This window comes from Pelodiscus sinensis, chromosome 3 (genome assembly GCF_049634645.1).
Source record: "Pelodiscus sinensis isolate JC-2024 chromosome 3, ASM4963464v1, whole genome shotgun sequence".
NCBI classification, from domain to species: Eukaryota; Metazoa; Chordata; order Testudines; family Trionychidae; genus Pelodiscus; species Pelodiscus sinensis.
The window spans coordinates 37,737,836-37,758,661 of NC_134713.1; positions in this window are offsets into that span (position 1 = coordinate 37,737,836).

A 20,826-nucleotide genomic window follows, 5' to 3' on the forward strand; every position below is an offset into this window, starting at 1 on the left:
TGCACTTTGGATCTGATTCTACTCTCAGTACAGTTTGTGGCAATGCTCTTGAGCAGAAGTCTCTGAGTAGGTGCAGAGCAATATTTGACTAATATGCCTTTCTATAACTCTTAGTTTACAAATGTCGAGCCCCTTACCTCTGAATTCTCAATTTCGTTGTTTAACTGGTTTAAGTTAGACTTTTAAAATGAATGTCAATGCACCTTTTCCAGCTTCTTTTGCATTTTAAAGGGTAGGCTATCAAATAAAAAGCTAGCAGAGCATTCTTCCTACATGTTCATATATGTTTCAAGCTTCTTATCCTGTGAATAAAATCACTGGAGCTTTTCATTTACATGTTGACAACTATATCACATAAAACTAATGCAAATGGATGCTACTGTCAATGCAAAATTCTTATAAAATGGTGAAACTGTAAAAATAAAAGTTCTTTGACAAGTAGAATATATCTGGTTTCATATTATAAACTCCATGTGAACACTACATCAGTGATTTTTCATAATAGTATGGTCATTATATTGTCATCTGTTTATCAAGATCTCATGTAGGAAGAACGCTACACATGGTCACAACAGCTTGCATTAGCAGCACAAGATTCATGCCAGGTTTGAAATGAATAGTATAAGTACAAGAATATTGAATTCAACGTACTATGCTGATATTAATATATAAAAACTTCATGGATAGATGGAGCCACTGGCTTGACTACTGATTTTTTACAGTATGTGGGTGTTTTTTTTTAAATAAGTAGTACCTTTAACTTTTCTTTCTTTGCAAATAGTAAATGTGAATATTTTACAACTAACTTTAGAATCTATTTTAGAGCAAGATAGAGACAAACATGACATACTGTTAAAATAAGGACATATTACTTACTGATTAGAGGAGTGGTGAAATAAAGCATGAACTCAAAATTAACATTAGCAGCTTCAGCACATCGTATCACATAGCTATAAATATAACTTTTAACAAAGATTTTTTTCTCATAAAAATCAATTATCACATTATTTGTATCTCTGAATCCTCAAAGTATTTGTTGTGTGTAATCAGCTCTTGTGTGTGTTTATTATATATTATAATTTACAGTGCTGGCTTTATACTTTAGCAAGGTGTTGCTTTTTGTCTTTGTTACACATTTATAAAAGCAGTGAATAAAGATGTAATTGCAAAAAAATACATTTGTTGTGATTTGCATTTTTTGGGAGCCAGATTAATTCCAGACTAGTGCAAACCTCAATTGATAGTTACAAACCTACTGGGAAAATCTGTCAGAGAGATTGCAGCTGTGAGGTCCTCCCATCCTACCTTCTACCAGGGATCATAACAAGGTAATGTAACCCACGGACCTGATGGGTATAGTGCACTGTCCCATGCCCCTTTTCTTAAAGAGAGGAAAAAATGAAAGTTGTCTATAACCTTAGCTGAAAGCTCTGTTACCTACCAGCTCTGTGTTCGTGGGGAATCAGAGCATGGCCATCTGCCAGCCCTGTGCTCTTGGCAAGCCAGGGAGTAATACTCAGGGAAAACAATCCTCTTCTCCCAGGGCTCTGCTTGAATCAAAGGCCAAGCAAAGAAAAGACAGGGGAAGACCCACCTAAACTCCTCCTGACAAGGGTGATAGGATTAAGAAAACACCCCAGTCTCATCTGCATTGAAGATACAACAGAGAGACATCTCTATTAGCATACAGAATGGAGAACAACTCTTCCAAAGCAGGAACCTTGCTGAATTATGGGATACTGAAAACAGAGAAGCACTGCCCGATGGGGAATGCTAATGAACCCAGGCCTGCTCACACCCAAATTAGTCATTATCAGACCAATTCTAGTAATGGATCTTATTGATATCTAAAATACTGAAACTGCCTACTTGCATTGTGGGCTCTTTCAAGGAGCCTCACCCATAGTCAATCTCTATTGTCTTGCCTCTGTTAATTCATAAACAAATCCAGTGTTCTCCTTTAACCATTGTCCTGTCTCAAGAAAAAACAGTTTGTCTCAAGAAAAACTGTTTTGATGCCTGGATGAAAACTTTGCATCAGTTCCATTAAGACTTCATCATCTCCTGCCTGATCATGCTGAGGGCTCTGCTCCACTTGTCTCCTGTCCTCTGGATCCCTGGCTACCATCACCATTTGGGAACCCCAATCTGTGCAAGCTTCATGTAGTGGTGAGATATCTTTCTCTCTCTCTCTTTCTCTTCCTCCACCTCTCTCTAGGCATAGCCTCCTGACCCTGTGTTAGGTAATCATTTATATGGTTTGCTAGCCCTAACATTTATAATCAGTTTAAATTTAGATTTAATATTGTAACTGTTATGTGTGTTTGGCTCCTCGTATATATATATATATATTCACTACCCAGAAATAAATAACTTTCATTGTTAAGCTGATTGCTTCTCTCTCTTTTTCTTTCTCTCTCCCTCATTCTTCCTCAGGGGTGTTTTTTGGCTTCCCCATTCACTCTGTAACAACGCTTCTTGTACCCAAGATAAAGATCCCTGTAGTGCCCAAAATATTGTGGGGTTTGCTCATCACATGGCTTACCAGCAGAATGATTGTGGTGTGAAAGTGGGGATAGGATGGTGCTGAACCTGGGGGCATATGAGGATGGCAGCTTAAAGTACTGTTAAATCCAGCCCACTGAGTCCAAAGGCACATGAGGGTACAGTGTGGCATTGCTGTTAAACCCAGCCTGCTGAGTCCAGAGACATATAAGGAGTCAGCTTATGAGTGCTGATTACCCAGTCCTCTCAGACGTGCTCTGTTAGTGAGAGTGAGTGTCCACTTGTTTCTAAGGTTGGACAAACCCCATCCTGAGGAACCTAGTTCCTGCAGGAGAGCTCCATTGGAAGAGGGAATTGGCAGCAGGGAGAATTCAGCTCCATACGAGATCACAAGTAGCACAAGCAGCACACTTATAGAAATATTAACCCGCTGCCCCCAACCCCAAGAGTAACCCTAATAAATGAGCATGCCCCAGAGTAATGGGAAAATCTGGTAACAGCTCAAGCTGTAAAGGCTCATACACTAAGCTCCAGAGGGTCCAGGTTTGATCCTGCCTGTTGGTATTACAGTAGCAGTACCTGAGAAGAGGGTGTTGCTGAGGCAGGAAGAAATGGAACTTAGTGGGTTAATTGTATCTCCTAGATAGAGTCTTATGGCCAAATAGCTGTGGGCCCCCCAAAACTTGAGATTAAGATGCCCCTTGTTTCCAAAGTAAACTTACTCAGCCCACAAGAGACATATAAGTGCAGGGAACTCCAATTTACCACATCTTCAGATAACAGGAATCTAGCTCTGTAATAGTAGCTGCAGCTCTCAAAGGCCAAGTCTATACTAGATCTGGAAGGTTGGTTTAAGGTGTGCAACTCTAGCTACGTAACTGGAGCCATCTTACCTTAAGCCAAGCTTGGCGGCATCCACACAGTGGGTGGCCGATAAGAGCAAATGCTCCTCTTGGCTTCCTGTACTACTGTGACTGTGAGGAGTACAAGTACCAGTTGGAGCTGCTCTCAGTGTTTGACTTACCGGTCTATACTAGACCTGCTAAATCAAATGCCAGAGGTTGATCAATGTGGCAAGTTAAGAAATGACCACAGTGTTCTACATGCCTGGTGGTAAAACTTCAATATCTCTAAAAATATTCAAAGCAATGTATATAAAAATGAGTGAAATAAAAAGTGCTCTGACTTAGATGCAAGTTAGTGCATATGAATTAATAGAGAAATGGTAGCTGTCAACTTAAAGTGCTACCACAATTTTCTAATAGTGATAAAATGCTTTCCAATAGAATCTCTGATAGAACATTGACTATAACAGTCCTGTCAGGCACTACTACATATTATGAGAAAGGAATAAATTTTGTGGCCATCTGGATATTTTCATGGGACTGATCCTCCATAGGGCAAAATGATGCTTAAGTGTGTGAGTTGGGGAATTGTGCTCAGAGCAGATGTTCAAGCTGACTTACTAAGCATGAAACTAATTATCATATCCTACATGGGCATGCCCACTGTGATATGGTTTCTGATCTCTTTTTAAATATAAAATGACTTCACTGGATTTATCCCACATATACAAGAGTATAACATGTTGATTTAACCTCATGAGCTCTGACCTCATTCTCTCATTTATTCCTTATGCTGTTTTGAATTGGAAACTCAAAACTAATATGAAAAAGAGGTTCATGCAAGGAAGAGTGCTTTTGCATTTTGCAACAAGTGGACTCTCTAAAGGAACAGCAAACAATTTAAAAAAAGACAGCTCTTTAGTCGAGCAGAGAAAGGCATAACACAATCTAGCTGAAGCTAGACAAATTCAGACTAGTGATAATGTGTTCATTTTTAACAGTATGGGTAACTAACCATTGGAACAATTTACCTGTGGATGTGATAGATTTTCCATCACTTGAGTCTTTAAACAAAGATTGGATATCTGTCTTGAAGTTCTGCAATAGTTCAAAAAAGGTTGTGGATTTGATGCAGAAATTACCGGATAAAGTTCTATGGCTTGTTTTATGCCCAGGTTTGGACTAAATGATTATAAGGATTCTTCCTGACTTAAAAACAAAGGGAAAAAAAGGGTCTGTAGATTGATACTAGATGGTGTAAAATGAAGAAGACTACTAGGAGTAGGTCAAGCGAGAGGCAATGGAATATTAAGCAGATGCAGATATAGCTACTCTAGTCGGCTAGAGGATGAAATAGAGGTATAGAAAGAATGTGCGGCAACTATGCAGCCTTTGCACAGGCTAAGTAAGTGAATTTTATCCCCAAAGCTGGGAAGGAAATGGTTCTCATCCTGCAAAAAATTGAAATTTTGAAAAAAATTCAAATCCCCAAATGAGTTAAAATATGTTTTTAAACCAAAGATTTTGATATTACAATTAGGTTACATTTGGGAAAAAAAATTATTTCTGGAATGATCCAGAAAACCAGTATTTCTCATTGCCAAAGAGAAAAAAAAATATTTCAGCAATTGCAACAAACAAACAAACAAACAAACAAACAAACAAACAAACAATATGATTTTTAAATCTCACAATGCAAAAAGTTTCAGTCCATCACCTTGTCTCATTGTATGGCACAGCACAAATTCTAGTTATCTTGGGTGTCTCTTATTCTAAATTAAAGGAATATAATTAAAATGTATTTTTTCTTCTGCATAAAGAAAATGGCAATCAAGGTTTAGTCAAATAAGGTATACATGTTAAAACAATCAACCAATTCTGGATACTTAGAAATATAATTATATTTCAACCTCTTGGAAATAAACACATCTACTAAAAAGGAAAAGCCTTTTAATTTCTTGATTTTTTGTTTATTTACATTCCACTGGAATTAATACTTCATGACATCTTTGTCCTAATTGTCTTCCAAGACTCTATGAGCCCAAGGCAATGAAAATCAGTTCTGATATATTAGATTTCTTTAATTTGTTATCTGTAAAATAAAGATCCATTTGCGGTGGATGTATTCCTGACATTGCTGTGAATGGCAAAATTTGCAAATGCTCAGAGTACCGGCTCCTGACCCCACGATGAGCTCCCTGTGGCTCCTGAACTCATTGTGAGGAACACACCACAAGGGTTGGGGTTGCAGGGAACTCACCATGGGTCCCAGCAGTCACAGGAACGCACTACATCTGCCAGGAGCCACAGAGTTGACAGGAGAGAAGTGAGTTCCTCAGAGCTTCTGGCAGCAGCAGTGAGTTCTCTGTGGCTGCCAGCAATGGCAGGGAACTGATCCAGGTGGCTGTGGGTAACTGGGGCTATGTCTACACTGCATACCTTTTTCCACTTTTTTTTTAAGAGGCTTTTCTGACATTTGTCCCTTATTCCACTGGGCTGTGTCTAGACTGGCAAGTTTTTCCGGAAAATCAGCCGCTTTTCAGGAAAAACTTGCCAGCTATCTACACTGGCCGCTTGAATTTCTGGAAAAGCACTGATGATCTCATGTAAGATCATCAGCGCTTTTCCGGAAATACTATGCTGCTCCCGTTTGGGCAAAAGTCTTTTTCCGAAAGACTTTTGCACAAAAGGGCCAGTGTAGACAGCACAGTAGTGTTTTCGGCAAAAAAGCCCCGATCGCGAAAATGGCGATCGGGGTTTTTTTGCGGAAAAGCGCATCTAGATTGGCCATGGATGCTTTTCCACAAAAAGTGCTTTTGCAGAAAAGCATCCATGCCAATCTAGATGCTCTTTTCTGAAAATGCTTTTAACGGAAAAGTTTTCCGTTAAAAGCATTTCCGAAAAATCATGCCAGTCTAGACATAGCCCTGTAGTGTAAATGTAGCCTGGGAGCTGGGAACCATGGTGAGTTCTCTACTGTTCCCAGCTCCCATTGCCACACCCATACTGGGACAGAAGACCCCCCACAAATATGCAGATCTGCAAGTAGCAATTCCATGAATGATGAGGATCTCCTGCATCATGATTTAAAGCTAACATTAAAAGTACTAGAAGATTTATCCAGAATTGCTTGGGTCCTTAACTCAATTATTTTCTGGTTTTTTTTTTAAATAAAATTAAATTGTACATACTTCATTTAAATCATTGCTTTGGGTGGCACTGATATTGAGGAGTTCCCAGGGGAGGTTTCCCAGGGGAGTGAAGATTACCTCAGCCCTCTCTCATCACAGAAGCTTAGGGCCAGCTAAGAAGCACCTCTTCATGGCTGCTGCCGCTTTAGAAGGTACAGCCAGGGGAAGGGAGCATGGCCCTTGGCTGGGGCAGGTCCAGATTTCTCTGTCTCCTGTGCTACCTAGTCAGAGTGAGGAATGGACAAAACTGTGCATTTTCCCCTTGTTCCTTGGAAAAAAGGAACAGCCAGCAATATTCTCATATGAATCGTGTGTGTGTGAGTTTTCAATCCCCCCACCTTACCTAAAGGGTTCCTGGGGGGAGGGGGGGAGAGGTTCAGAGTAGTGCAGGATGGGGAGACAAGCATCCTTTGCCAGCCCCTTTCACTAGTCAGGTAATTCTATCTCTTTTCTGTATAGTTTTATTAGAAGCAAACCCATTCAAGGCACATCCCATTTTCCTGGCACAACCAAACCCTTACCTTGCTTTAAGTTATAATGAGAGGAAGCTGCATACTGAATTTGGTGGTCCTAGCTCTTACCATTTAGGAGGAGTTCTTAAATAGTCAGTCAGACACACAAACTCTCTCAAATATATAGTAGCTAATATTTCACAGAATATCAGGAAAACAATTCATAACATATTTCCCTTTATTAGAAGAGCAGATGAAAAAAAAACTGTCTCATTTTTTCCTTATAGCCTTGACTGTTAAGACATGAGAGACAGAGACAGCAACCAAACATAAAAACTATGGATTTGGAGTGGTTAGAGAAATAAAAATCTGTGAAGCATTCATTTATGAAAAACAACACTCACCATTAGTCATCTTATTCAGTCATCACAAAAGAGCATTGGAAATGACCTTCAGTTTCATAAACTAGAAAGAATAGTTTTACTAGGAAACCTTTGCTCACCGTGAGCACATAGGAAAATTGAGGTAATAAAAAAAATGTTGCATAACAAACCACAATATATAAACCAAGTAGCATGCAGAACACAAATCTTTTCTAAATTACTATAACTGGTCTTCAATCTGAGGAAGGATATGACATACCTATGTGTTTCACGTGATAATCTGTGTTTTTATTAAAACCTCAGCTCCTGGAGTCATGTGATTATGTGAGAATCTCAGCTTTCATTAAACTATGATTTCTAATACTTGTGTTTGCTAATGAAGATACAGTAAATGTATATCCTAGGAACTGAAAACCAGAAGAAAAATATAAAAGTATACAAAATATATGATTTTTTTTTAAATCCTGATCTTTTAGCCCACCACATAATTTTAGAGAACCTGACTATAAAGACTCCTAAATGTTGAAAATTTGGGATTAGTAATATTGAGATCATAACATCTTTCCCTGACTCTTATTTTATTAGAAACAAGTATAGTCCCTAACAATGGGGATTCTGAAGTCTTTTGGGTCATCTGAAGAAGTGGGTTGTGCCCACGAAAGCTGATGATACCATCTATGTGTTTTGTTAGTCTTTAAAGTGCTACCAGAATATTTGTTGTTTTTTAAGTTTTTGAAGTCTTTTAGTATATCCACAATGCCAATAAGTAAAAAATCCAATACACAGAGGGAAGAAGGAGCTGGAGAGAAAGAAAGAGAGTTGTGGGGGGGAAAGGATGAGAGAAAAAGCAATAGGATCAGGGGTGAAAATAACTGCCCAAACTTACCCATATGTCAGGATACTGAGCAAGGCATGAGCATGGTCCTGGGCTCCCAGCAGAAGAGGCAAGGATAGGGGACCAGATTCCCCTAGATTTTCAAGTTTGCAGCTACAGCTGGCAGCCAAGATTCCTGAGGATGTAGTTTCATCATCCAGGAGCCTCGAGCCTGTGACAGCGAATTGAAGGTCCCTAAGCTCTGATTGCCGTTGCTGTATTGGCAGCCAGGAGCCCCAAGCCGTTTTACATCACTGGGCCCTGGAGCAGGTGCTTCTTTTGCTCGCACCTGTGAGCAGCCCTGCCAATAGTATACTATACTGCAGAGGCATAAAATACATTGTCATGTATTACCAGTGCTGACATTTGTAGACTGATCTAAGATTATGTTTACATTCTAATCATAATCACATCGGAAAAAAATCAGTAAATTGACAATATGTTGTATATCATACTAAGGCCAATCCCAATGTCACATATTTACCAGAATTTTTAAGAAGATAATTCCCTATAGAATCTAATCAAGATTATATTTTGTGTCAGTTGGAAATTTCAGTTGCCTTGTGATGACAATACATCTTCTCCCCCACACCCCATCATTTCTAACATCTGTGCAAACAATGGGAGTTTCAGAATCAGGGATGGTTAAAGTACCAGGCTGTTTAAAATAAAAGCCTACTCATGCCTACACATATTACCAATCTGTAGAGCCCTGCACAGATACATTTGTACCCATATTTACATCCATATCAGCAAAAATGAGCCATGGACATCTATGGCCACATCTGAGGATGTGGATACCTGTGAATATAAAGTGGATGTCCACAAATTTGCAGGGGTCTAGATACAAAATTTGTATCCACCTCTTTATCTGCAAAATGTGCCACAGATATCTGCATCTGCATTAGTGGATGTGGATACTCATGAATATAAAGTGGATATTCACAGATTTGCAGGGCTCTAATTATCTGCATGAAAACATTTCTGAAGGTTCAGAGCTGCCAAGGGTTTGGTTAACACGTCAGGTGGAAGATCTCCCCTCCACATTTCCTCTCAAATCCTGGGTGCTTGCATCCCTGTCTGTCTAACTGTGCCAGCAGAGACACATTTAAAATTACATCTACAGTACCTATACTGTGGTGATTACTGCTAAATAGACATTAACTTAGATAACCAGGAGCTTTAGCGATATTCTGTGAATGTCCTGTAAGGAGCTGATATTTCAGTGCAACTATGCACAGGCTAGGCTACTAAGTGGGCCACATGAATGGTTCTTTTCCTTCTCAGTGAGCCACAAGATTGTCATAACCAAGACAGTTTCCCGGAATAGAGTAGTTTTGTTAATGGTGCTTGCATACCTAGAATTTGTGGGGAGTGCCAATTGAACTGTAGCAGCACTTTGATTGTGTGCAGAGTAAGCATACAGCTCTCAGTCAATGTTGTGTGCTATCAGCACGCACCTCACTTCACGTGCCCTGGATTTGTATTTGTGTCACGTTAGCAATGCCAGGCAGAAAATGACACAGATGGAAACCATTGGAACCTGGCAACTGTGTGCATGAGCAACAACAAACAAAATGCCTCACAATCCACATATAGAACCCTGGTGAGATGCATGCAGCCCTTAGTCTGCAGGTTGCCCACCACTGATTTAACAAGTCTCTCCAGAAAACTGTCTCATCAAGTATGATTAGCAAGCTAGAATATTTAGTAGAATTCTTACAGTGAAGGTGGTACAAGAGTTACATTTTATTGCATGATCCCACAATGCTTTGGAATCTGATATATCCTTTGGCAAATGTTTAAAAATAAATTAACTGCACTATGCAAATGGAATGGTATGTGGAGTACATTATGGAGTGAATAACAGTAATGGGGAGGATATCATCCAATTATGCAAGTAAATTGACATGAGAATAATGGGATTCACATCTTCTCTTTACAAGCAAAGCTCTCCCTGTCTTTATTTAAATATATCTTCAATGAGCCATTTCAATAACAATGCAGCAAGGACTGATTTTGTTTTGTAAACTTTTATTCAAATTTGAGCCTGCAACACCTATACATCAAAGCATATTTCTATGGCTGTGTCCAGACTCAGGGGTTTTTTTCGGGAAAAGTAGCCTTTTTCCGAAAAAACTTCACCTGCGTCTAGACTGCAGCTGCGTTCTTTCGAAATTAAATCAAAAGAATGCGGCTTTTCTTTCGACGGCGGTAAACCTCATTTCACGAGGAAGAACGCCTTCTTTCGAAAGTGCTTCTTTCGAAAGAAGGCGTTCTTGAATGTAAATAGGGCTTCTTCGAAAGAGAGCATCCAGACTCACTGGGTGCTTTCTTTCGAAAAAGCGGCTTGCTCTTTCGAAAGTTCCGCGTGCAGTTTAGATGCTCTCTTTCAAAAGAGGCTCTTTCGAAAGTATCTTTCGAAAGAGCCTCTTTCGAAAGAGGCTTGCAGTCTAGACATAGCCCTGGTGTGGTACAGATTGTAATTTCCTTGGGTGCAGATAATGTTTTTCATTATATATATATATATATATATATATATATATATATATATATATATATATATATATATATATCCCTGCAAGTTCACCCATGGTTTTCAATAAATCAATAAAATAGAAAGAAAGACTGAAGTTCAGACATGTTTTCAGCTTAGGTTCACTTTCAGTTGTATCACTCCTTTCCTCTATCCTCTTAGTAGAACTTGATGAATTATTTTTCTTTTTGGATTATTACTCTCAAAACTGTCACTTTTTTGATCCCTGTTCAGCAAAAGACATAAGAATGTGTTTAACTTCAAAAGCTTGAGATGTCCTATTGATTTCAGTGGATGTACTCATGTGCCTGCAGTTACTGAACATGCTTAAATACCTTGCTGAAACAAGATGTGCATTTATACCTCAGAAAACAGAAATGTAGCTGTAGTGTAGTAGAAACTTCCTATTTTAGGTTATATATGAGTTAGAATAAAAAATAACAATCCAGTAGTGTAGGTATTAAATATATTGATGTATTGTATTATTATGATTTAATGTACCAGAAAAGAATGGCCTAGTATGCCATTGCTAACGGTCCATCAGCCAGAGTCTTGTGTCTGAAGCTGACTCCAAGTCAGGAATAGATGCTTATCATCACCACTTTGTTTTACGCTTAAAATTAGCATTGTGAAATAAGTAAAAGAGTGTGATGATTGTTCTTTTGTAATTGTAACTTGATTTCCTGCTTAATTATTAATATTTCTGTGTGTAACAAAGAAATCAACTCTGCTTTATGTGTGAATGAGGAATATGTTGTAGAAGATAACCGTGAAGGCATTAAGTGGACTGGATGTTCTAGGGAGGAACTGAGAACAGATGTAAAGGCACCAGGAGATTGCTTCATGCCCATGTTGAGATGGGAGAGGAGGGCAGAGTGATGACTCTAAAAGATGAAGCAAGCACCTATCAATTGGGACAAAATAACCATAATCAAAACCATCAGAGGGTAACTCCCTGAGGAAAGAATAGATAAAGGATGAGAAAGAGCAACTTAAGAAAACAAGCACTCGTCATTTGGTTATCAATTACAGCATAATGGTATGAAACTCACTGATCCCAATGAAGGAAAACAATAGTAAAATGGCCTGCTTTGTCATGGTTTTGGGGTTCATCCTGACAAGACTTCCCCTGGAGCCTCGTGTTGTGACTGACAAAACCTGGCTTCTCTCTATCTGTAATCAATCTGACTGGCCACCAGATTGATTCAGACCCTGGACAACTAACTATAAGATCAACTGGTGTGAGAGTGTTTGTGTTTGTTTGTATGTGAGCACATGCTAGCTGCTCTACTATTGTATACCTACTAAACACTGCATCTTGTCTTTTCCTCTGAAAAAGATCCTGTGTGCATCTTATAAGCATAACAATAGCAGCAACATTTAGCTTTTTTTTTAGAAATATGCTAGAGAAATACATAGGCTAGAACAGACATTTTTTCCTTCTAAAACAGTGAATAATATGCTACATCTGGTAGAGCCAACAGATAATTTAAATATGAAAACTTGGTTGTCTTTTGTGTATTTTAGAGGATTGTATTTCAGATATTCCAACGGAAGTGTCAGCAAAGCAAAAATTAGATGGAAAGAGTACCTTTAAGACTGAAAATATTCCTGATGGCAAATTGTGAACTTGCAGAAACAACATGAAAATAAATAGTGGCTGTTTGCTTGCAGATTTCCTTGCCTATTCCAATCAAGTATTCCAGGTATGACTACCCACAGTCACTTTGGGCTATTATTAAAAACCCAATTACCCTGTAATATAGTATTTTTTACCATTTGATATGATACCACATTGCAATCAGCGCTGTTTGAAAAACCCTGAGGTATGCATATTAGGAATAACTACAGATAAAGGAAGTGGTTTCCTTAGCAACAGGATCTCTGTGTGAAAGCTTTCAGAATAGATCATTGTCTTTTTTCTCCTTATTTATGCCTTGTTTAGTGTGTGGATTAGTGTCTGCCATACAATTAAGCCTTTAGATCTGTTTTCTCAAAACTTTTACTGAACCAGTACACCAAAAAAGAAGCAGCAGTTTTGCATCTATGCCCCTTAGTAATCATTGCAATGAAATTTAAACAATTCACAAACAAAATGTGTATTTCTATAACTTTCTCAGAGACATTATTATTTAACAATTAGATTATAGCACTTGTTTTCTCCACAAACCTCATTTCAGAGTTCAGTTCAATTTCTATACATTTGTACCTATTTGAGACTTAATAGTTATCATTGAAGTATAAGTTTTGTATAAACATATGTGAGGGTCACATAGGCTAGGTCTACATTGCAAGGGTAAGTTGGAAAAAGAAACACAAATTGCGTAACTTTTTCCACTTTACTGTTGAAAGATGCTTTTCTGAAATTTGGCACTACACAGCACCAAATTTCAGAAAAAAGTGCTCTTTCAACACATCACTTATTCCTCATAAAACGAGGTTTACAGGGATAGTGAAAGAGCATGTCCATTTTCTCAAAAATTTTCCTGTAAAAGCAGATGTGTTCTTTCGACACAGCATTGCTTTTCCAGGATACCAGAGTGCAGTGAAGTCTAGATGTAGCCATAGTGTTTTACTAGAGTAGTGAATGGTCTACTATACTATAGATCAGAGCTACTCAACACGTAGCCAGTGGGCCGCATGTGGCCGCAGCCCATTTGTTTGCGGCCCGTGGTGCAGTTTGAGTTTACACAGGGCTCAACACACAGCCTGCAGGTGGGATCCTTTGAACATGCCTCCACTGATAACACACTCTGCAACGGTCAGTCAATATAATGGTCTTCTGATGATATGTGTTTTGCTCATTAAAAGTGCTGTCATATGAGTGTAAATTGGGTAAATATTGAATTTTATTAATATCAGCAGAACTGACTTAAATGGGGCCTGTATATTGTGTAGTCTTGCCTTAATCTTTGTATTCATGCCCGTCAATATGAAAGTAGCTAAATGCATATATTTGCATATATATTTGCATGTATACAAAACCACACTTAAGTTGCAGCCCTCGACATGTACTGTGAGTATTATTGTTGCCCCCAAGGCTTCTACTGTTGAGTAGCCCTAGATGTTTGTTAGCAGATTATAAACTGGTCCATGGGTCTAACATTTTTTACTCCCCTTGTCATTGGGGAGTATATAACCCACACACCTAGTGGTTATGGTTCACTATTCCATGCAGTGGCCCTTAGACCATTTACAGTGAGAGATAAAAACAAGTTAGCTTTATAGATCAAACTGTAGAGGATCCTACACTAAACTCTAGAGATCCCATGTTCAAATCTGCCTGCTGAAGCAGGAACAGCCAAACTGTACTTCCAAGGGCAGTTTGACATCAGTCCCACTTCTACACGCATCACTGGGAGAGACCCAGGCTGCTGCTGCTGGTGCTGGAACCTCGGGCTGTGGTGCACGAGGGCTGCTAACACACATGCTGTTAGGTCAGCTACTATCTATGTTGCTGTTTACATTTCTGATAAAATAACAGGAAATATAAGATGCACTCTAAGGGTACTCTAGACTACCAGGTTTTGTTGACAGAAGTTTTGTCGACAGTATCTGTCGACAAAACTTCTGTCGACAAAGAGCGTCCAGACACATTGAGTTCTGTCGACAAAGCAAGCTGCTTTGTCGACAGAACCCTGTAGTCTAGACGCAACCCTACAGGCAATAACACCTTCTGTCAACAGAACTCTATCGACAGAAGGTGTTATGCCTCGTAAAATGAGGTATACCAGCGTCGACAAAATTGCTGAGTTCTGTCGACGTTATGTCGACAGAACTCAGCGGTATTGTAAACGCTGGTATAGTTTTGTCGACAAAAGTCCACTTTTGTCGACAAAACTCAGTAGTCTAGACACACCCATAGACTAGTACTGTCTTAAGCTACACTGGTGTCTAGATAGAATTCCATTCATGTGATTGTGCCAGCCCCTTACTACTGAGCACATCTAAACCCCAGAAGCCTGAATTTCAAGGTGTGCATGAGATAGTATGCCTAAGTGGTTCTACAGCGGTGTGAATACAAACATAACTCATGCTGTGGCACAGCCTCATACTTGTGCCAGCTTGCAATGTGAATGATACTAAGTAGAGTGGGAGAGTCTTGAGTCCCTACATGTGAGTCACATGGTAGATGGAGGTGCTGATTAGCATCAAGGCCAGTTACACGAGAAAAAAGAGAACTTTTGTTTCTCCCAGGAACATAACACCAGTCCTCTGTCACAGCGCACATATTTTCAAACATTCCCAGTCCCTGGTATTTGGGGGTTCCCTGTTTGGAGCTATACCACACAAATTGGCATAGAGAGGGAAGGGGGCATATCCACTCCAGCAGCTGCGCAAACAGAATTCAATGTTTCCTTGCAGAAAGGAGGCAAGTATCTTGTGGTGTTGGGAAGGTTAGTGGATGGAATAAAATATGAACTTATGGTGTGACTGTTCCCCCATTTCTTTCTCAGATCTTTGCTGGATGAAGGGAGCAGATTTCCTGATGCTGCAGGGCATAGATTGGGGACAGGTGGGAATTTGCAGTAGTTTGCTACTCTCCTTCCCTGCAGGTTTCAAATGCTATCTTATAGTATAGTCTATTTCCTGTTGGATTGCCTCCCAGTCCTGTAAGCATATGCCCACAAATTTCCATGCAGCAGAAACTCCAGCGGGTTCTTAATGTCCAAAGGCAGTGAAAACATGCTTGGTCCACTTTCATACCTTGACATATCCCTCCATTCAATGACATGAAAGCAGCACAAACATATGTTTGGAATAGAGAGCTGGAAAGCCATCTCTGTTTTCCAGTGCAATACATCCGAAACTGCTACATTCTCTAGATGATGGATTGCCTGAAAGGACATTAGGAATCATTAGTATTGCCCTTCAAAAAAATGCTCTCCCAGCCCAATTGTATACTTACAGAGACTAAGCTTTTAAAAATGATTATTTCATGCTACCTATCTTCCCCAGGTGTGCCTTTGGGAAAGGGAGGGGTTGCAAAAGTTGTCCGAGACAAGGATAATGAAACAATCACATTCCTGACATATTATAAAGTATCAATCTTGTGGTCTTCAATAGCAAAATTATGTTATAAAGGTGATGTGGAGGGGATGTCTTACCCAGGAAAGACCAAATTCAGCAACTGTGACTTGGCTGAGGAAGGTGAATCCTTTGGGGTAGATGGAAGGGGACCTTGAAAACTTGTTCATCGGCATTCACAGATGGAGAGAGGAACAGTTTGACTATATGAGAAAAGGGGAAGAATGAGCAGGAGGCATGTTTTCTCCATAACCAATAGTCAATAATGTTCTGGTTCCTGGAAGATGATGCACAATGCAGGGAATGGGAGCTTATCCAAAGGGACCAGGAGCATGACATGTTGCAGATCATTGTACAAATAGTTGTGGAAATTATTTGGGTCCTGCCTGCCATTATAGTCACATCCTCTTCATCCTTTAGCTTCTCATCCTTCTGCATCTGTAGCCCAGGGTGCTACTGAAGCAGATGATCCACCCCCCTCCTCATCCACAGTAATGGGTAATAATGAACCCTGCATCCCACAGCCACCTGCCCTGAAGGACTTGGACAATGCTGGGTATGTCTTCTAGTAAGAACATAAAAACATTCATATGTGATCAGACTAATGTTCCATCTAATCCACTATCCTGTCTTCTGACAGTGGCTAATGCCAGGTGCTTCAGAGGGAATGAACAGAACATGTAATCATCAAGTGATCTGTCCCCTATTGCTCATTCCCAGCTTCTAGCAAACAGGGGCTAAAGACTCTCCACAGCATGATTTTACAGTCCTGACCAGCTATTGAAGGATGAAGTTACCTACTTCATTTTGCAGTCTGTTGTAATCCTGGCCTGGAATATGTTTAGCAGAACTGGTTCCAGTACAGATCCCAGGGTGACATCACTATTCACCTTCTCCATTGTGAAAATCAGCCATTTATTCCTACACTTTATTTCTTAACTTTAACCAGTTACCAATCCATCAGAAGACTTTCCCTCATATTATTTGACAACTTACTTTGCTTAAGAGCCTTTGGTGAGGGACCTTGTCAAAGGCCCTGTCTTCTGTATCAAGTAAGTCAATCTAAATTATGCTATTCCAGCAATGTGAATAACTTAGCTGTCATCAACCTACTTTATTTCAACGTACTGTGCTGTCTATCCCACGCTGAATTGATGGGAGACACTCTTCTGTTGATTAATCTTAATCTTCTTGTTCTGGTGGAAAATCATAGTCAACCCAAGAGCACTCTGTAGTTGAGTTAGCAGGATTTCAACCTCCATGGAATCAATCTTGCCAGAACTGATAATAAGTCTAGACATGGCATTTGGTTTTCTGAAAATCTTCTTGACACCCTCAAAAAATTCTAGTAAATTAGTGAGGCATATTTTCTCTTTACAAAAGCCATGTTGATTCTTCCTTAACAAATTGTGTTAATCTGTCTTTCTGATGATTCTGTTCTTTACTATTACATCAGTTGATTTGCCTGGCACAGGTTGGACTTCTTTAGCCCAGCACTCTCAGAACCAAGTGGTCCCTAACAAGAGAATTTGCTGGACCAGAGGAGGTCCCTTGCTACCGGCCCTCCAGCCCCTTGCTGGGCTGCCATACTTCTGCAGCCCCTGCAGCCTGGACTGCTCCATCCCATGCCCTGCTACTAGGGCTGCCATGTCCCCAGCCCTGGCCCCATTACCAGGGCTGCTGGGACTGCAATGGCTGCCATATCCCTACCCTGCCTCCGTTACCAGGGCTGCCATGGCTGCTGCATCCTGGCCCTGGCCCTGCTACCAGGACTACTGAGCCAGCCACTTTTCTGCCCCAGTCATGCTATTGGCGCTACTGAGGCTCCCACAACACTGGCACTGCTACTGGAGCTGCTGCAGTCCTGCCACTGATACTGGGGCTCCAGTCCCAGCTCCAGAAGCTCTGGCCCCAGTCCCAGCTCCAGTGGCTCTGTGCCACCAGCCCTCTTGCCACTGGGGCTTCCCGCCAGTACTCCCTGGTCCAGGAACATCTGTGGGCCTGCTGGACCATGGATGTTGCTGGATGAGGGAGTTGCGGGTTTTGGAAGTCCAACCTGTACTGAAATTAATTTGCCCATTTCTGAAGTTAGGTACTGAAACTCTGTCATGGTCATGAGGGATGGCCAGCAGCCTGGGGACTGAGGGGTTACTATGTCCCTGTACCTAGCCAGGTAGCATTCAGCCAATAGAAATGCAGATAGGGATTTCAAACTGAGACAAAGAAATTGTAGGGTTTTCCCTCCTTTGTCTCTGGGCCAGTTTAGCACTCTAGATACTAAGGGAGACAGAAGACATGTCTGTCTCCAATAAAAAGGCTCTTCAAAATGTGTAAGTAAGGTAAAGTTTAGATAAACCCATTAGGTTTTATTGCTTTCTGTTGTGGGACTTTGGATTTGATGTGTGTGCTGTTAGAAATGTATTTTCCTCCCTTTTATAACTAAGTTTTGAGCCCATGGGAAAATTCCCCATAAATTTATTAATTGGTGGCTCTTACTATCTAGCCAATCCAACTATGCTTGTAACAGGAGTATTGTTTTGATAAAAGTTCATTCTTTTTTTTATTAACCCAGTATTGGTTCATTTCTGTGTCATAGAAAATCTGTCTGTGGGATCTGCAAGCCTCTGATTAGGGGATAACAGCCACAGACGGCAGTTTATATTTTCTCTTTCTTTTTCAAGCTCTTTGAAGAAAAGAGCTTGGGGTGCCCTGGGGTTGGTTTCAAATGTCCATCTCTGTCTGTGGGTTCAAAAGCACTTGTTGGTGGCAGCGGATTCCCCAAAATCCAGGTATTAGGACTTTGGGGGGAAGTTTTATACCAAAGCCTGGAAAGTTAAGGTTTTGGGGTACTTTTGCGGGACCCCACTTCTGCATTCATTATGCCAAAGTGGGGAATCAGCCTTGAAAAGCTCAAAGACAATCATACAGATAAAGTGGGGGTTTTTTCAGTCATAGCTCTTCTACCAAGACAGTTTTTTTAAAGCATTTCACCATTAAGTGTTCAGACCTGCAAGGTGCTTAACAAAGTACTGAATGCCTTCAATTCCCATTCATTTCAATGAGAATTGAGGACATTCTGTATTTTGCTTAGCAGTAGGACTTCAATTGGCACTGACTTCAAATAGGCTTGACTCGAGGGTGCCCTTCATATTGCAGGATGGGGTCTTAGTACTGTCCTTACTTTTATACTTGTCTGTATAGACAATTTTCTGTTACCAAATTTGTTGAACGACAAATAATTAATGAACTACTATGCTCCTGTCAATCTCATTGTCACTTTATAGTCTTGTTATTCACTTCCTCCTTTACAAATCTTCCGTCCTTAACTAGGTTATATTTATACAACAGTTGTCCCAGCTTCTCCCTTGTATAGTCACTCTCAAGACTTCCCCAGTATAGAGGTTAGATGTATAGATCTGTCATGCCTTATTCATCCCACGATCCATTTTAAAGTTGTTGCTGTCAGATTAGATTTTTTCCAGTCCCTACTATCAGTATCTCTCCAGATGCAAAGTAGGAGTCCAAAGAAAAATAAACTTTCTATAAGTTATTATTTCATTTTCCATATATTTCAAAATTGTAGGAATATGATGAAGCCTTCTTTGGTTTCATTATTTTTAACCAGTTCTGGTATCAACTTCAGTTTGATTTACTCCTAAGAAATACCTTATTTTTTCATGGACCCCTCACTCTCCCTGCAGGCAAATAATGAAAAAGAAATCATTGAGGGTGCATCTACACAGCATGGCTTAAATCATCAAAATAAGCTATGCAAACTGAGTTACGTTAATTGCGTAGCTTATTTCAAAATAGCTTATTTTGAAATGGGGAGTGTCTACACAGCACTTATTTCAGAATAGAACACTCTTCCTCCGACATCCCTTACTCTTTGTACAATGAGGGTTACAGGAGTCTGAGTAAGAAGTCCCCCAGCTTGACAGTATTTCGACATTATTTCAAAATAACTGCCTGCTGTGTAAATGCAGGCTAAGTTATTTCAAAATAACGCTAGTTATTTCAAAATAATGCTGCTGAGTAGACGTACCCTTAGGTTCCAATAATATCAATACCATCTGTAAGTCAGTGGCTCTCATGATCCCTCATAGAACATTTATCATCTCTCACTGACTTCCTGCTGCTATACAGCAAAGTGAAGCAGCTACCAATTCATCAGTTTTAACCAGTTACCAATCCATCAATCCACCTGGTCATATCCAGCCTGATCCTGGCCTGCATATTTATTCCTGCCTCTGGAAATTTCCACTACATGCATCTGACGAAGTGGGTCTTTGCCCACGAAAGCTTATGCTCCTACACTTCAGTTAGTCTATAAGGTGCCACAGGACTCCTCGTCGCCAATCCATCAATGTTTATGTTATCTTGTGTCTCTGAGATTTCAGCTCCCTACTTTTGGTACATCTGATAAAAATGACCTTCAAATTCATTGAATTAACACATGCACTGTCCACTCATACCAAAACACCATCTCTACAGAGAACAGGACTCTTTGTGATTACATATCACAAAATTCTATAACATCTAATACTTATGTCAACAAACCCTATGAAATACGGTGACGATAATCAGCCACTAGAAGTATTCTAATCTGTTCCTGCCTTGACATCAATAAAGGACACACACAGACTGCTTGATGCATATTTGCCAGAATGGCACTAGGCCGTTCCTTCCTGCTGGTTAGAAAGGGTAGCTTTAAGAGTACACTAAGGAACATTATATTACATAAGACTTATTATTAAATTTTTATACAAACATTGTAATATACATTTTAGCTACATGGTTACACCCTGTGGTCTTAATACGGTAGTCAGGGAATGCAAAAACAGATGAGAAGACAATGCATCAATATTAATATTAGCATACATTTGAAATATACTGAATACCCAATATTCGATATTTAAAACCAATTTTTATGATTGGTGTAATTTGCTTTGAGTAAATATTTTAGAACATAGATATTTAACTTCTAGACACTACTGAAATACTTTAGTTAA